A 17,701-nucleotide genomic window follows, 5' to 3' on the forward strand; every position below is an offset into this window, starting at 1 on the left:
TCGTCGCTCCCGGAATGAAGGTGCTTCTTTCAAAACAGGAAGGAGGGGGGGGGGGGGGGGAGTGGAGGCAGAAGTGTGGTAATTATGGAGCTGTAATAGAGTTGCTGCCCGGCGAGAGCCTAATGAGCTTACTGAAGTCCGCCGTTGAGAATTGATTTAGGAGAAGAACGAAAAGAAGGGGGGAAAAAAAAGGAGGTGATGCCCGGCTCCAGTTGTTGTGCGTTCTACTGACAGGGAGCCAACGCGCAAAGATATTCCCCCAGAGTTGGAATATAATAAAAGTGCTCGACATCATCAACACTGCACAAAAACACAATAAAGCGTGTACAAAGTTGAATGACACCATAAAAAGTTTTTTTAAGACAGCGATCCTGCTGTTTTTGCATCCGCCCCCCCAAAAAAAAAAAACGAGGTACATCAGAAAGGTTAATAGCCTCGCTTTTAACATATCAGACAGCAGGAGACAAGGCTTTCAGGCTCAATTTTCACACAAAGTTCGCTCAGTAAGTGCTCTTCCATCTTTTAACACATTTTGTCCTTCATTACCAACTTTTCAGTCATCCCGCTGAACTCAATTCCCGTACTATTTAGGCAAGGTAAATGAGAAGCAGCAACGGTGCGCCTAAATTACACTGCAAGGCCGTTTGAACTTGTTTACCAATTCCTAAAACTTGATAAGTGTTTTGTTTTTTTTCCCCCCCCCACAGCTGCAAGGACATTTAAAAAAAAAAAAAAAAAAAAAAAAGAAGAGCCGTTAATAGTTTTTCCAGAAAGAAAGGCTTATAACTTAATCCGAGATGACATGTTTCGGAGTAAGTGTAAAGCTTAGGAAGCATTTCAGTGGCTTTATCGGAGGCTTTGCTGCACATAAGTTGTATCCTCTCCACATCGCCTAGCCTTGAGTTTATTTTCTAATTGGGTTTATTTTCGAACAGTGATGTATATTGTTTGTTTTTTATTTGTTTTTTTATTTTTTAAATCATGTTCGAAATAAAGATTCATTCATTCATTCATTTCATTACACTGTGGTCAACTTGTATTGTTAAATGAAACGCTAAATATGACCTAAAACATAGCCAGTACAGTTAATAAAGACTTTAAGGCGCTGACATTTAGCGCCTGGAATGAATTACCGTATTTTCTGGACTATAAGGCGCACCTAAAAACCTAAAATTTTCTCAAAAGCCGACAGTGCGCCTTATAGTCCAGTGCGCCTTATATATGGACCAAATTCCTAAATTTAAACTGGCCCAAAGCATTGTGTCATGAAATCAATCATAAATGGCCCGCTGAAGACTAGGAATCATGAATCAAAAAGACTATGGATCATTATTTTGTGATTATAAAGTCATTTGTTGCATCTGAAGTTGAAATAAAAAAGATAAAATGGAGAATGATTTGATTTGGATTACAAATCTGACATCATGCATTAATGGTGCGCCTTATAGTCCGGTGCGCCTTATATATGGACAAAGTTTTAAAATGGGCCATTCATTGAAGGTGCGCCTTATAGTCCGGTGCGCCTTATAGTCCGGAAAATATGGTAATCCACTTTGTAAGTAGTTAGAAAACATAGCTGTTGAGCTACTATGTTTTGTTGGTTGCGAAATTAGCATAAGCTAACAGCATTAGCCTTTCATTTCATTTTATTACACAGTGCGTAACTTTTTTTTATAATTTATAATTCTAATTTTATAATGTTTGTATAACTGAAACACTAAATGTAACCTATAACAGTTAATAAAGATTTTAAGACACAGACATTTAGCATCTGGACAGAATGAATCCACTTTGCAAGTAGTTCGAACACAAAGGCGTCACGTAACGGTTGTGATGTTAAAGGCGTGATTAATCTGGCAACTTCTTATTTCCTAATTAGCTGTGACTGGCCATCTGAATACCTCCAGTAAATGTATTTCAAGTAGCTACTCTAAATGCTGCAGAAAAGTGCTGAAGCATTTACGGAGAAGGCGTGGGGGCTCAGCGAAGCAAGTGACACAGCGCTATTATTATTGCAGTGCTTTGTATTTTTTGGGGGCCTGGTGATATATTACCTATTCGGAAAATTTCTGTCGGATCTCTGGTCTAATTAGCCGACTAATTCATATCACTGGCGATGTTGTTTCGATAACAAAGCGAGTCTCCCACGCGGGCGGGAGCAGGCCCACGCGTAGGCGCTCGCTATTCATGTTGTTGCAATAACCAACGCTTGCCAACAGAGGTCAGAGATGACGTAAAAGCTCTTTAAATCAGATGACTGCTCCTTAAAAGGGGGATGAATGCATTGTGCATTTTTGGTTCAAAACAAATCCCACAGGTGGGAGAAGTTCAACTGACTGTTTTTTTTTTCCATTCGCTGTCGCATGAAATGCAGACAAAGTGAAGTGCTGTGAATACTTTCCAGATCCACTCCAAGCTCGAGTCCGAGTTAATACTAACGCATGAAAAAAAAAAAAAAAGACAGTGAAGTGAAGGAGTGTGGGATCACTCGAGGATGGCGGCTATCAGGGAGCACGCAGAACCCCGTTTACACGTCACCGAAGCGTGTTGCTATAGAAGCGAGAGCAGGTTTTTTTTTGTTTTTTTTTTTTAAATAAAAAGGGACATCACACACCTACACATAAAAGAAGCGTTCATTTAATGTGCTCCTGAGGGACCGGCTCACTGCCGCACACTATTCATCCTCCCCCCGCCACCTCTACACCTCATCCTTTCAATGACTGACGCTGTTGCTCTTTTTTTGCAGGTGCAGGCTGTATGAATTAAAATACAAAGAAAAAAGAAAAAACGGAATTGAATAATTCATCCCATTTGATTTTATTGGGCTGTTAAAATGTCCATTTACAATGTTCCGCTCAGCACAAATCTTTTGTCGTTTTTCATTACTCAGGATTTCCTTTGGAAAGAAAGCTAATGTCGTAGCGAGAATAAGTACAACGGCGACCGATAAAGGAAACAACTCAAACTTTTATGATTTTAGCTTTAAAAAAAAAAATTGTCCATTAAAGACTTGACTAATGTTGTTTACTTTTTTTATATATATATATAACTGTATTTTATGCATTTCCAGGAGCAGAGTGGCTAACTGAGAATCTCTCTACGTGGCCGAGGCAAGGCCAAACATTCACGGCGGCCCGGAAGATTAACAACAAGGCTAGTCGGAGAGCCTCATCGAGAGAAACACAAACCAAACCGATAAAAAGGCGAAATTAAAAACCAGCTCTGATTTAATTATAATGCCTCTGTTTTTCCATTAAGCTTTTTTTTTTTTTTTTTACTGGATCTCGGCCAGCCGCCCCCACCGCCGCCCGGCCCCGCGTTTGCAGTTTGACCCTGACAGATTTCGAGTGCGCCCACAGGTTAAAGCGCTATTCATGAGCTCCATTTGCGTCTCTCCATTTCTACGAGCCCTTTGCCCCCCCCCCCCCCCCCACCTTGCTCCAGTCGACTTGAGTAGGGCTGCCTGTTTGACATAACCTTCTTGAAAAATTATAATTTGTATAATTGTATGGAAATGAAGTGCTCGGCAAATCTCATGGAAAGAATAGCGTTCGGCCAGTTTCTTGTGCAGGTAAAGAGAGAAAAAAAAAAGACGTAAGATCATGGCCGCCTATTTTTGTGGCTCTGATGATTTCATTTGAATGCGTTTCAACCTCTGGCAGGTTTTGTCAGCCTGCAGTTTCAGCAGAGGTGACATCCATTCATTATTAATGATTGGCTGGCGCCACTACAATACATCACCTGTGCCCTTAACACGGCTAATTACACTTTTATGGACGATAAGTAAGCCGGACAAATGAACTGTCGGCGCTCGCATTGCGTCATGCTAATTACGGCGGGAAGCCAGATGCTAATTAGTTTTATTACCATCCATATGTTGGCTTTTAATGTAGCGCAGAACTGGCAATTCTGCCGTTTGTCATCATAATCCGATAGAAGAGGACGTTTGTTTGGATGCTATCCGGATATAAAGACATATAGGGGCCAGACAGCCCGGGATGTGCTTTGGTTCAACGAGGACCACAGATCTCGGCGAAGTCACTTCCTGCTGTCACAATAAGCACCGGCCGGTGACGGATGAGCGGGGGGGCGACTGTCTGCGGGGAGAGAGGTCAAGCGTATTAACGGCCTCCTTTGAGAGGAGTCGAGATCTATGGACCACCGACGAGATGTGTTTGCCGCCACTGCCGGCCGCAGCTATTAAAACAAAGATTACGAGGAGGGAATAAACACACAAGCGTCATGTTTCGGGTTTCCGCCCGCCGCTGACGACATTTGACGGATATCGCCCGGAGCCAGGTCGGAGGCGACGCCGGGAACTGTCAGATGCTCATTGTGTTGTCGTGAAGAAGCTAGGGCTTCTTTGAACGCGAGGTAACCATGACAACGGGCTATCGCTTCAAAATAGGGGCGACCTGATTCCCAGCTGTTAAGTAAGACAACTTTGTAAAAAGACGAACAAGAAAGGAGGATGAGGCTTTTAAAACGGGAAGAGAAATGATTAACACTTCAGGGCTAAATTATGGCTCGGAGTGAATCAAGGCAAATTAGGCAGAGGGTGGAGGCGGGCGCCTGAAGGGGGAGTCAGGAGAGCTCCGAGGAAGCAGAATACTTCAAGGCCGGCGGTGCTGTGGTCTTCGTCTCTGTAGTGGAGACTCAAATCACACTACCTGCACTTTAATTAGAGATTATGGAGATGCTTCAGAGAGCCGAGCAGGACGAGAGGGATACTATGTGTAGGGACTTGGTCATTAGTGAATCTGAGAGTAAAATTCGGAGTGGATGATATGAAGCGGATCTTCTGTAGGTGGATTGGGGGGAGGGGGGGGGTTGACAGTAAAATCAGCATTTTTTTTCCCGTGGCTAGCCATGAGTACCACGAGGGAAGGTTTATAGATTATAGATACCATACAGTAGTCGGCAAGGATGAGTTCAGATGTGCCTCGAGAGTAAATTATTCTAGGAGTAGAATATGGACGTCCAAATATTGACGCCATATGGAAGTTTGTTTGAACTCTTCAATTTGAGGCCAAGCCGAGTTGATCACAATCTGAAAAGACTGGATGGGAAGTGTACTTTTTAATTTATTGCATTTTTTTTTTCTCTCCACAAATGTAACACAAAACAGCCTTATCAGACCCGTAACAGAAAATGTGCTATTCATCCATCTGTGCCTTTTACGCACAACAACTTTCCAAAGCATTGTGAATGCACAATATTGGTTGGATATTATTTCCCGCTTCTTTGTCAGAGCGGCTAATACAAGACAACGACCCGAAAAAGTGCGGATAAATCCCGGCTTTAAAATCCGGCATAAAATGGGTTCATGATTTTTTTTTTTTCCCTAGTCGAACGAGTCAGGCAGACGTGTTTAGAATTGTTCGACTTTGGCAGAGGTCTACGCCATGCCGGTTTACTGTAGCAAATGTAGCCACATCAATTACCATCGTTTCGCTCGCTCTGAAAAATATCTCACCCAACGCAGATCCTGCCACATGCATTTTCAGTCGTCTTTGAGACCAGGGGAGCGTCTAAGGGTGGCCGCTTTGCCAGGATTTAAGGTCCCCGTTAATCCCCCCCGCCTTTATGGCTGCGACGCTAAAACACATTTTCGTGCTCATGCTCTGTAGCAGCCGGCTTTGGTGTGCGACTTAAGCTCGCAGCAACAAGGAAGTAAAGATCCCGCCATTTTTTCTTTCCACGCGAGAGATTTTTTTTTTTTTCCCGGTGCCATACAGTTGGCCGTGTATTTTGCGGATTAGTGGCTTAATCGACCCTGTAATGGGGAGATCGGACTAGCATAGAAGCATGGAACGAAACACGCGCGTACACACGGGTTGACACTTAACTATATTCCTCCCGTTCGAGCAAACAAACGCCTGACTTGATGAAAACCACCGCGCTGTCATCACATGCTCACGTAGAAGTCAAAAGGTCACCTGTGTCGGAAAGCAGCCCGCCTCCCGCCGGGTCCGGTGGGCTGTATGTACACACCACACAGGAACACTAATAACCTCATACGTCTTCCCCTCAACAGCCAGAAAATGTACTCGCCCGCAAGTGTATTAAAGTACACATCCAGGTAATACGCTGCAGCTGCACAGTAGAGCGAGGTCTCTCCGGGGGGGTCACTGCGTTGTCTCAATGAACAATGAGCACTCTAGATAATGCTTGTACAGACTTCGGAGGTCACCCCACTGAGTCACCGGCCGTGAATTTTCCAGCAGCGCACGTCCATCTCTGGCTTCAGACAAGCGTTGTACCAAACGCGGTTTGAGTTGGAGGACGGCGACGTAATCCGGACGTTATCTCTCAAACAGCGTCGTTTATGGTATCCGGTGCAATGTGGCTGATAAGATGAACAAACAGTTGGGATCATTAGAGCGGAGATATTGTGTAATCACTGCGATAATCTTCCCCTAATCCCGACATCGTCCAAATGTGCCCGTGGCGCCAAAGCAAGCGCGCCGATACATCGGCCAAAAAGACAGGCGCTCCGTTCCAAATGCAGAAATAACATCCAAGTTGGACGGCACACACTCTTGTGCATGCAAAAAAAGTGGAGCCAGTATTGGCCTACAGTTTAAATTTGGACTGCAGGTCTTCATGTTGAAATAGTTAAATCAGTGATTCTTTCATGTTCCACAAGAGGGCGCCACTCAGTACTTATTTCAAGATTTAAAATGACGAGAAAAAAAAACAGATGAACTAAAACATTTTTTTTTTTAGTTATAGTTTTACCAAACTGACCAGAACATCCACTCTACTCCTTTTCATAAGCACATAGCCAAGTTATTGCAACATACACGCAAAGTCGGACAAGGCACTGTTATTTTCTTCTAATCTAATAACAGGCTGTGTGCACAAGGCCAGCGCTCAAGAAGAAAAAAAAATCAATAAATCAATACTCTCAAGTCAAATATCAAGATTTCTTTCATCCTGCTATTTTCTACCTCTTTTGCCTGCTCCCCCTATTGCTCACCACTCCCTTCTTGAGCTGAAATTGTCCACCTCCTGATCTCAGACAGCATCCCGCGCTGATCTCGGCCGGTACGATGCCCGCGAGGCTGATCGATTCCAATAAGGAGACATTTTCCCAGGATGCTCATCTCCTCTCAGTGACCCGCGCCGATAACCCCCTCGGGCCTGGCACGGGACCCCAATCCTGGAAGCGGTAACCTACGCGCTTGTGGGTCATCTAGGCCCTTGCATTTATTTGATAGACGCTCGTGGATTCGTCTTGGCTCGCTCCCCTAGCTCGGCATATAAAAATGGAGAAGAGCGGGAGGGGGGATAAGGAGCCATTTGGGGAAACATGCGGAGATGTAGATGCTGTAGAATTTAATTCATCCAATCTGGCATCTTTTCTTCTCTAATGGCGAGCTAAACAAAACCGGATTTGTCAATTTAGGAGTGTTTGCAGATGGACAGAAGATTGGAGGCACTCAAGATGGCCAAGGAGGACGGAGATCATTCTCTTCCCATGTCTCGCCGGAAATGAGAGAGGGGACATGAGAAGGCAGCCTGTTTTGGTTTTATTTGATTTTTTCTCTAAATCCTTGGCACAAGCAAAATGCAGCGTGCGTGCCAGTGAAGCATTTTTGTAATTAATTGAATGGACAGACGCGGGCTGCAAGACAAAGGCGACTGAGAGAAAGGTGTCAAAAGGGAAAACTCTTCACGACTCACTTTTTATATCATGTAAAAAAAATATATATATATATATAGAAGCCTCGTTTCGTCTCTGTAGTTTATTTATTTATTTGAAGTTGGGGGTTTAATGAGATCCCAGCGGTACTACAGTAACTACCAATGTGGAAAATAGAAAGAGACAATGACAAGAGAACGAATCCAAACGAGAGCAGCGGATACGATCCCACCGCCGGAGCTGACCCAATAACGGTCCTCCCGCCGAGCTCAACAGTTGCTTATTGATAAACATCCCCCGTGAGCCGGCAGATTGCTCGAGCCCGGCCCGTGAGCGATTGGCCGAGGCGTTGCGACGGCACCCGTCCAGCCCTTTGTGCCCAGCAAAGGAACGGAAAACAGATGCCACATAAAATGCTCTGGCGCCGGGGCCGTGTGTTGATTCACTCGCTCGATTTCCTCTCTTTGAACAATGCGGCTTTATTACATGGATAAATATACTGGACGCTTGCTTGCATGCGCACATGTGCGGGTGCTTATGTTGCGGAGTGGATCCAAGCCGTGACAAAAAATATATATATACATTGTAAATTGACAACACATCTATGTTAACCTGATAAATTCGGAGATACGTGTAAACTAGGGTTTGATTGATAGTTTCAGCGACAGGTGGAATTTATTTTCTAAACCGTCCTACGCGTGGTAAAATTTGTCAACCTCCTGCCAAAGCGAAAATGTGTTTTCCTGATGATTTGAAATGTGTTCACTTGTTGTTTTCCTACTTTTGGGAGGGAACACAAGCACCACTGGAGGTAATATGAAGCTAATGTGTGACGAATTAAGGCAAAGGGCACCGGAGGCAAGCTGCGTGGCGGCGCCGATGAGTGGCGAGGAGATGAGGGCACGGAAAAATGCCGAGCTGAAGGGTTTGGAAGAGCAAAATCAGCACTTATGCAAACACTTGAGAAGGGGAAAATAAATAAATAAAAAAATTCACACAGCCATTCATGCTGCGTGTTTGGCTGTACGATGGATCTCATTCATATGAGGATGTCACACCGGGCAAAGTCGTCTCTTGGAAAAGCGGGCGGCCATTGTGCTGCGAGGCTATTACATGGTCTAACAGAGCTCAACTAATAACGGCCACCGAGCCAACCTACCGACTCCCTTCCCAGATCACATGCCACAGTTGGAACCGTTTTTTACCAACGACTCGTGCCTATAGACACCTCTCAAACACGACTGGCAACACAGAAAGTAACACTGGTCAACGCAGCCACAAAATAAAATCAAATTTCCGATTTTAATCCATTTTCACTCATCGGAAAGATTTGAATCAATGTTACCTTATGGAAACAGCATTTTTCAATTTGGAGTAGTAGACTTGGTTGTTGAATATACTATACAAAAATGTGAAATGAATGAATAATCGTTTTTTCCGATTATCAGCCAGCCAGATTGGAAACACCCTAGAAAGTTGCTTTTCACCATCGGCCGTAAATTCAAAGAGAAACAAGTTGTTGCCACAATCCCTGTTTAATTGCTGCGAGCGTGTTTGTGTTTGCTCGTCAGTTTGAGAAGCGGTGGGAAGCTTTCCGAAAGCCCTTCCCACGAGGTTCATCGCCGTCGTGGCTCAGCACACATCTGTCTCTTGCTCAAACACAAATCTCCAGTCCAAAGCCTTTGCGCATCGACACCTTCGCTCCCTAAAAAAAATAATAAAGCTGCGGCCAAAGAGTGGCGAGTTGTTTACTGTTGTCATTGTGAATTGCGACGCTCGGATTTGAAAGTTTGCCTTCTGCGCTTTGCCGCTGATTGGATCGATTCCGCCGAGCGACAAGAACGATAAAGGGAGATGACATGTGGAAAATCATTGTATTTAATAGTCAGCTCTCATCGACATTTGCGACGTTGTAATTGCGCCGAGGCAAAATGCGTCCTTGATGAGGTTTCGGATTACATGTACCGCCACAAGTGCCTATTACGCTGACTCCTCGAAAATTTGCTTCATTGCTCTCAGTGATGGAAAACAGAGCAGAGTAGAAAATGTGTCATTGTTCTTTTCCTTTTTGTTCCTCCTCAATGACTCGGCCATCCGCGAAGAAAAGACGGAGCCGCGCAACTACCAATGTTGTTGCACCGACATATATTACCTTACAGTCAATGCGCTCGTTTGCAGGTGACACAATAGCGTTGCGTAATAACGCGGTGAGACAATGAGTGCGTTTGCACAAAAAGAGCTCCTTTGGGGGATTGTAACGGAACGCCATTAGCACGTGTGCACACAAGCACCGCTCCGAATGGCCTTCATTGCAAGTGGGGGCGCACTAACTGCAAAGTGTCTCGACGGCAATGCATGGAGCATCCGCCCCCACTGTCCCCACCCTCCCCTCCCCATGCACATCAGGCCTCTTGCCTTTGCACACCCGCTCCCTCCCTTGACTCATTTCTTCCTTCATCAACTCAATGACATCCATCTATGGGCCGTGACATTACAGAGAAACTGAGCCGGGGAAGGAGGACGTGGCGAAATGAAAGGAGGGGGGCGGGGGGGGGGGCGATTGAGACTGCACGGGCAAGCGGGGGAGATTAAAACAAAAAGGGTTAGCGGGGTTGCGGGTGGGGAGGGGGGGGAGGCTTAGAATAAGATTGAGAGGGAGCAAGCGAGACGGCGAGCGAGGGACGTGCGAGCGGTTCCGTCAATGTCACGAGGCGACGTTGAGGTGGCCGCGGACATGGGTGAAGGAGCGGTGAAGCGGCTTTGACGGCGCCGCACTCGTGTGACGAGGGGAAACGCTCTCCCGCTCTCCTTGAGAGAAAAAGGCTCAATAATTCAAAGGAGAGATAGAACGGCAGGGAGAAGGGGAAAAAAAAAAAAGAGTAGAGGGGAAAGCTGGGTAATGGTGCCTGACGGAGTTATAGAGGTTAACTTTGGCGTGGGGGAGGTCAAAGGTCTCATAATGACGTTACTATCATCAGATAACTATTTACACTGATTATAATAAGTCTACACACCCCTGTCCAAATGCTCTTTTTTATATATATATATATATATACACTATATTGTTTTGTAATTTTGTGCTTCCGCTGTAGTGAGCTGTGCAGTTAATTCCAGTTTTATGACTGCAGCAGTTTGCCAAATAAGCAACTCATTTACTTTCAAAGATTGGGGGACTTATGATTGTGAAGGAAACAGTCAAACACTGAATCAAAATGGCCTACAAGTGTCTTCTCTTCAAAGCAAGAAAATCGAAAAAAAAGCGGATGAGGGAAAACAAAATGGCCCTCCAACAGCTGTCAAGCCTTGGTTCTTCAAGAGACTATTCACTGCTATAAAAAATTTTTTGACTGATTCAAGCTCAACTGAGAGCAAAAAAGAAAATGAGCAGGGTGAGCTATTCTTTTTGTAGAAAAAAAATCAGTTTTTTATTTTCATGTGGATTTGTATTAGGTTGTAGGGTTTTTTTTGACAGCCTATTCTCTTTTTCTGTCTAATTCATTTAAGCCTATCCCAGACTTGTTCTGCTACAATGTCACAATTGTGGTCGCTGAGGCAGTTTTAGCACCCAAAATTTATTCTGTTATTCCTCCAGCCGAATTATGTGCTGCAGCTTGGGCCAAGTGAACTTAATTTAGCCTTGTGAAAAAAGGTAATACGACTAAGACTAAGATAGTACGTAATGAGGGAGGAGGGGAGCTGGAGGGAAAAAAAGAATTGACAAGACATTAATTCTGAGATTTAGCTCTAAGCTAAATGAATGTTCAGCTGCGTAAAAATAAAAAAGGGGTCACGGTGAGTGAAGCCGCGACAAGAGGACACGGATTGAAATTCCTCCCGACGCAGCCGCTTTTAAGTGTCTTTCTAGGGGCAAAATAAAATTGGCTTGCCAAAGATTTCGGAATGTGGAATTGTTGGCAAGTGGGATGACAATAATAGCCGCTGAGCTAATTAGAAGATGACTTCAATTAAGCATTAGGCAACAAGATAATCTCCATCATTTCTCCAAACTCTAATTTGAGTGCAGATATTCATTTAGGTGAAGAATGGTATTCATTTTCTCCATCTTGCACTCACACAAATAGCCCCCCCCCCCCCCCCTTCTCCTCCCTTGGTGCAACTAGAAAAGGCTGCTTGATAGTTCCGGATTTGATGTGTGAAGGGACTACAGTGCATCCTGCTGGTGGAAAACACCAACAACAGGCCACACAAAGCAACACGACACTTGGAAATGATGTATTTATCCATCCAACAACTTAATTAACCATTTTTCTTACCTTGTACTTGACAAACCCTCCAGATATACATAAAAATAAAGCTAAAAGTAAAAGTAATTGAAAACTAACAAACTTGCTCATAAAACTAATTAAATAAAAAAATGTAACTAAAAACTCAAACACCTCAAACTTTTACCAACAAGCAACTTCTCAGTGGCTAAAATGCACGCAAACTTTGTTCGTCAGCAGAACCTTTGCACCAAATGACCCCAAGTTTGAGCACAGTTAAATGCACCGCTGAGAAATGTATGTAAAATAATGCTAAATAATTGCAAAATAACGATCCCATAGATATCGAGCCAAAGAGCTTTCATTCATCCCGGCAGCCGTGCGACGATTATGCGCCTCCAAACCGAATCACGCCCGCATAACATTTATTCTGTACACGCTTACAAATGACGGCAATCAATTTCAAGTGTCTTTCAAAACAATATGAAGTACATCAGTCTGTGATTATTAACTTAGTGGTGTTGAACGGGTCCAGAGGGTCTGACTTTTAGACAAATGGGCTTTCTGGAAATCCACATTAAGCGCGGGGGGCTCATCGCACTGCCATGTGGGAGCAATGGCGCCGTTGGCGCTTTGCGGCATCTTCAAATATTGAGTTCAGAACAAAATGTGTACAGTAACGAAAAACATCACGGCTATCAATTTGTCGTGTTTTATGCCCTCGTTTTTGTAGTTAATCTAAAAATCAATAGATAGCAAGCATATAAATAATCACGTTTATAGTTCATCCTTCAGACGATTAATCACGTCAATCTTACGACTCGTGCATTTTATTGCATTAATCCAGCTAATAGCCCGAAGGGCTCGTTAGTAAACAGCACATCATGAAATATTTGCGCATATTTAATGCGTCGCTATAAACTTGCAAGTTTCACATTACACGGATCCGGCGTTCGGGTCGGGACTGCTCGAGTAGGGATCGTTACGACAAGGCTAATAAATGGATTACAGTCGCTGGTCACAATATTAAGAACACTAGCAGAAGTCGAAACAAGAACTGCAGTGTCTATTTTTCAAAAGTTCATGTATTCATTGAACAATGATGTGGTTCGAGTAGAACATGAGACTTTCAAACATTGGGTGTTAATTCGGTTATTGCATATTAGAGGAAACAAATATTCTGAGACCTTTTTTAAATTGATCGTAATGCCACCAAAATGGTGTTAATGTAGCATGTAGTATTTTATGACCAAGCATGGCTTACCTGTTTTTTTTGTGTGGTCATGTGACGTTGGCAATCTGAGTCCTGTCATTTTCAGTCAACAGCAAATCACAAAATGGCCGCCCCTGAGATGAATAAAAATTGCTTAATTCATATTCCACAAACACAATATTCATCAGAATACCGTATTTCGACTATTTTAGACTAACTACAACATATTACTGCAAAGAACATTTTTGACTTGACTTACTATCATTTTACATTCAAGAAACCCCTAATGAAATCATCTGAAGAAATTAATATATGACATGCAGTAAGACATATATTTTTAAAATAGAAACTAGCTTGGATTTGGCCTTCAGAAATGACTATTAATGATTCTATAAATATGAGCCGACTTTGCAACCACTGCAATGGTGCTGTCTTCAAACTTATTAAAGGAGTACCTGTGTATATCTTTTTTACAATAAAATTGAAATTGGAAAAGCATTTGCCAAGGTAGGTCTCCTGCTGGCCACCTTCTGCTCAGCCAGCCTGCTTTGCATTTAAGGGCTCTACAAAGCAGTCAGGCTGCCTTTTTGGTTCCTCCATTCCTCAGTCATGGCAGGTGATGTGTGTGTGCGCGCGTGTGCGTGGGGTGCTTCGGCCCTACGGCCTAAGGCGAGGAGAAGTTCTCCGTGTGGATGAAAGCTCCGGCAGAGCAGAACTTTCACACTTTCTCCTCACAGAGCCTTTTGAGCACCGCGGGGACTCAATAGAAGCAAGTCATGTAAAAAGTTTGATTAGGGGAGATTTTACACTCGACACCCAATCCCAGGCGTGACTATGGATCCGTGTTGCATTCCATCCAACATGGCACCCGCTTGCGGCTATATTATTTTTTTAATACCTCTAAAGTCTAACACGATCCTGCTTGGAAATTATGGAAACTAATCATCTGTTTCGAGGCCATCCTAATATCTGCGTGCTGGCAATGCTGTAATATTCTATCGAAATTTTAATTGCAAAAAAAAGAAGTTAAGCGCTGCATCAATATTCAGTACTGTACAAATGCTCCGATACTACACATTGATACTCGCAGGAGACAATGTTTTCAAAGGCGATGTTATGATTAAGTATCACTATCAGCATTTGGTGACATCTCACAATATATGCTGACATGTCATTATTGGTGTATTTTTCTAGAAATTGCCGATTAAATACTGGATATGCCATCTGTGGTGCTCATTTGTAACACTCGTACAGAGCAAGTAATGACGTCCTGTCCTGAGCACTGTTATTTATGACGACATGAATAAGCTCCATGCATTCACCCACCATGTCCAATCTTTTAATTGAATCCAGCATGTCCAAATGTAGCATGCTTTAAAAAGTCTACTCCAGAGAGACGCGGGGAGACCAATGCAATGCAACTATGTTATTTCTGCAAACATAAAACATATTCCATCATTTTGCCTTAAGCCGCCTCCTGGCTTATAGTGCATGTGGACCAGTACATCGTGTTCAGAATGTTTGGGTCAGCATTTTGTGGAGTTTTATACAAAATGTAAAAGAAAAAAAAACAACTTACTGAATTTGCTGAGTTGGTGCTTCGACCTTAATTTCCAGCTTGTTGTTCCACATTGCACCTGATGAGAATATATTTTTTTCCCCCTACGTGCTGGAAATACACTACAGACTCCTTTTAAGATGACCTGCCAACAATAATTCACACATGTGAATACAAAATGTGCCTAAACAAGGCTGGAAAATACTTTTGGTCTGGAAAAAAAAACATTGTAGCCATATATTAAGTGTGCAATTACAGTATGCAGCAAAAGAGAATAAGTGCGTAAATTAAAACAATTGAGAGGGTAACCAACTGACCAAATTTGGATGTCAGAATTCTCAGAAGATGTAGAACCATACTTGTCCACTAGCAGGTGCTGTAACGGTAAGAAAAACGTGTTAATGTATTTTTTAAATGTTATATTGTGCATTTAAGTATAAAGGTAATCAATTAGATTAAAAAGATAAATTATACAAAAAATGGTGAATTCGATACACATCATATAAATCTACTTAAAAGTAACTAATGGTAAACTGTATGATTGTTTTCAATTATTTATCGACATTAATTTTTACATCGTGTACATTCACAAAAGAACTAAATATAAAAGAATGATGTTACTTATTTTCTAAAAATACATAAAGGTCATGCACGACAAGGTTGAATTGTGTACATTTTTCAAATAAAAGTAACAACCTGTCAGACAGCATAAGATGAAGCGAAAATGATTTTTACAGAAAAAAAAAAAAAAGAAATTGGGATAGTTACATAACTTATGCTTCCTCAAAGTTAGCCTCTTGAATTCTAAGTGTGACAATAAGCCAAGTCATTTCCTCTGTGAACAGTTGACCGAGGAGGTCAATAAACCAAAACTCAACATCTTATAAAGTGCAACAATACACTCCAAATCTATTTCAACACATGATATAAAAAGGTATGTGTGTAAGAGCGGACAGACCTAATCAGCACAGTCTCCAGGCTTTGCTCTGCAAGGACAATTTATTCCTGACAAAAAAAGGCAAATGTCATTTTGCACATATTGTATCAAGTTAGCACAAAGCGTTCGTTCTATTCCAAGACTGACGTGTTTGGCTTGAAGGGTCAATGTGACTACAAAAAAAAGAATAATTCCCATGAATTGCCTATTTTTCTTGGTTCCAACCCAACTGTCTGATTAAAAAAAAAAAACACTACAGTTTAGAACGTGAAATGGGGACTGCAAGAGGACAAAATAATACCTGCACCTAAGCTTTTCATTTTGTTTTTTGTTTTTAATTAGTCAGACTATTCTTTGATAGCTGCAGCCAAAATGTTACCAGATGCTGTTGTTGATAGGTGAGTGTACTCAAGCCAGGTGCTTTGCTTTATGGGAGCTAGACAAGCAGAAAAAAAATGCTTATTACTCTGATTTAAACAGGACATGAACGATTAAACAGACTAAACAAAAATGAGAAGGTTTCCATATGAGGTTGGCCTACTTACTTCTGGACTCCTCTTCAATAAATGGAGACAAGAGAATCCCAAGTGGAAGATCCTGGAACTATTTAAGTCAACATTTGTGTATTTAATTTCTTTCTTATCTATCTTTTCTACCATTATCTTCAGAACTTATGTTGGGGGGGAAAGGACGACATAAATCGTGAAACTGGTGGTTTCTTACCCATGTGTGTCCAATCAAAACACAAAATGTCAACCAGATAAAGTTTACGTACAAGATGAATGCTGACACAAAATATGCCAGGAATATTATGACACGATGAAACTTAATAATGCTGAAATGATAATTTCTTAAAACGAAGCTAAATGATAATGATAAAAAAAATTGTGGCGACTTACGTTGTCCGACAGCAAGAGATAAACACCGGAAATAGAACAGGCATACCTTTCACAATAAAACCGGAATTATCACTTCATTGTGTTTACAAAATAATAATGACTAAAGTTTGCCTTTAAAGCTGAGTTGTTTGCAAGATGGATAGATGTTTGACACATGGTGGTATGAAGAACTAATACAAATAAAATAATATTTCTCTTCTGGTGACAATTGCAAAATGATTTCGACGTAGCCAGTCTGAAAATAAACGCAGCCGAGAGAACATTCAGTCTCCATCCTGAGCCCTTTTCTGCCCTGTGTTTGTCAGGAAGTTGTTGAGACAGCTGGACTTGCACGGCGGTCCCTCCTCATTGTTTGAGAACTCCAAAACGAGTCACAACCGACACAAAGCAGTCCAAAATGTTGTAAGCGCTCCATCTCTCTGTATGCGCGTGCAGGAAGAAGGTGGTGAGATAACAGGATAAGCCCTTGAATGCTTGTTTGGGTGCCGCTGTACAATCTGATGAGATCCAACGTAAAAGCCGCAATAAACATCCAGCATTAATTTCCAAATATCAGCAACATTAAGCAACGTTTGCTTGTGTCAAAAATCTACACAATCGCTTTTGTGTGCTTGTCATTTTTCAAATCTGGAGAAAACATTCTTCCTGTAATTCTGACAGCTCACCAAGTCTCATTTTTTAAGGCCATGTTTGTGTCAGTAACATTTCAAGCTAACCCCTACCACCCGGACCCCCTGGAGAACAGCTGTCTATCAATCTCACGCCTAAAATGACCTACCAACTCGGCGTGTTAGCGTGCGGACGTGGAGTCGTGAACTACGAGTGGCCTTGTCACAGAAAAGACGCCGTCTAGTGTTTTTTTTTTTGTATATTTGATTTCTCTAAAAATAAAAAACAAAAAAAACAGTTGCTAGGCAGAATTGTGGAGCCCATTGACAGAATCTAGAAATATTAGGAAATCTGGGCAGTTTTGGTAATGCCCCACAAGTCACCTCTCTGTAATTTCTCTCTTCTGGTTCCGTACATTTTGATTAAGAAATACTCCAGAATCCAAATGAGAAAATGTTAGGAAAATAGAAGAAAGGAAGTTCAACATCAGGCGCCATTGTTTCATTGTCTCCCTCCGTCTCAATCAGAGACAGAAGCCATTTATATGTCATCGCCATAGTTAAACTGTGTCTCTATAATAACCAGCGGGAGGGCGAAACTTCATATTGGGGGTC

At 42.4% G+C, this 17,701-nt stretch overlaps 1 long non-coding RNA gene across 1 annotated transcript; it reads right to left on the minus strand.

Annotated features, from left to right (window-relative positions):
* Positions 1–13,133: 13,133 nt before the first annotated feature.
* Positions 13,134–16,240, minus strand: LOC133170073 (uncharacterized). Its single transcript, XR_009718497.1, has 6 exons — positions 16,125–16,240; positions 15,959–16,015; positions 15,601–15,647; positions 14,960–15,018; positions 14,664–14,787; positions 13,134–13,218 (listed from the first exon to the last, which is right to left on the minus strand). It is a non-coding gene; the product is annotated as an uncharacterized LOC133170073 (long non-coding RNA).
* Between the last annotated feature and the right edge of the window lie 1,461 nt (positions 16,241–17,701).

The sequence above is a fragment of the Syngnathus typhle genome, linkage group LG17 (genome assembly GCF_033458585.1).
Source record: "Syngnathus typhle isolate RoL2023-S1 ecotype Sweden linkage group LG17, RoL_Styp_1.0, whole genome shotgun sequence".
In the NCBI taxonomy this organism is placed as follows: Eukaryota; Metazoa; Chordata; class Actinopteri; order Syngnathiformes; family Syngnathidae; genus Syngnathus; species Syngnathus typhle.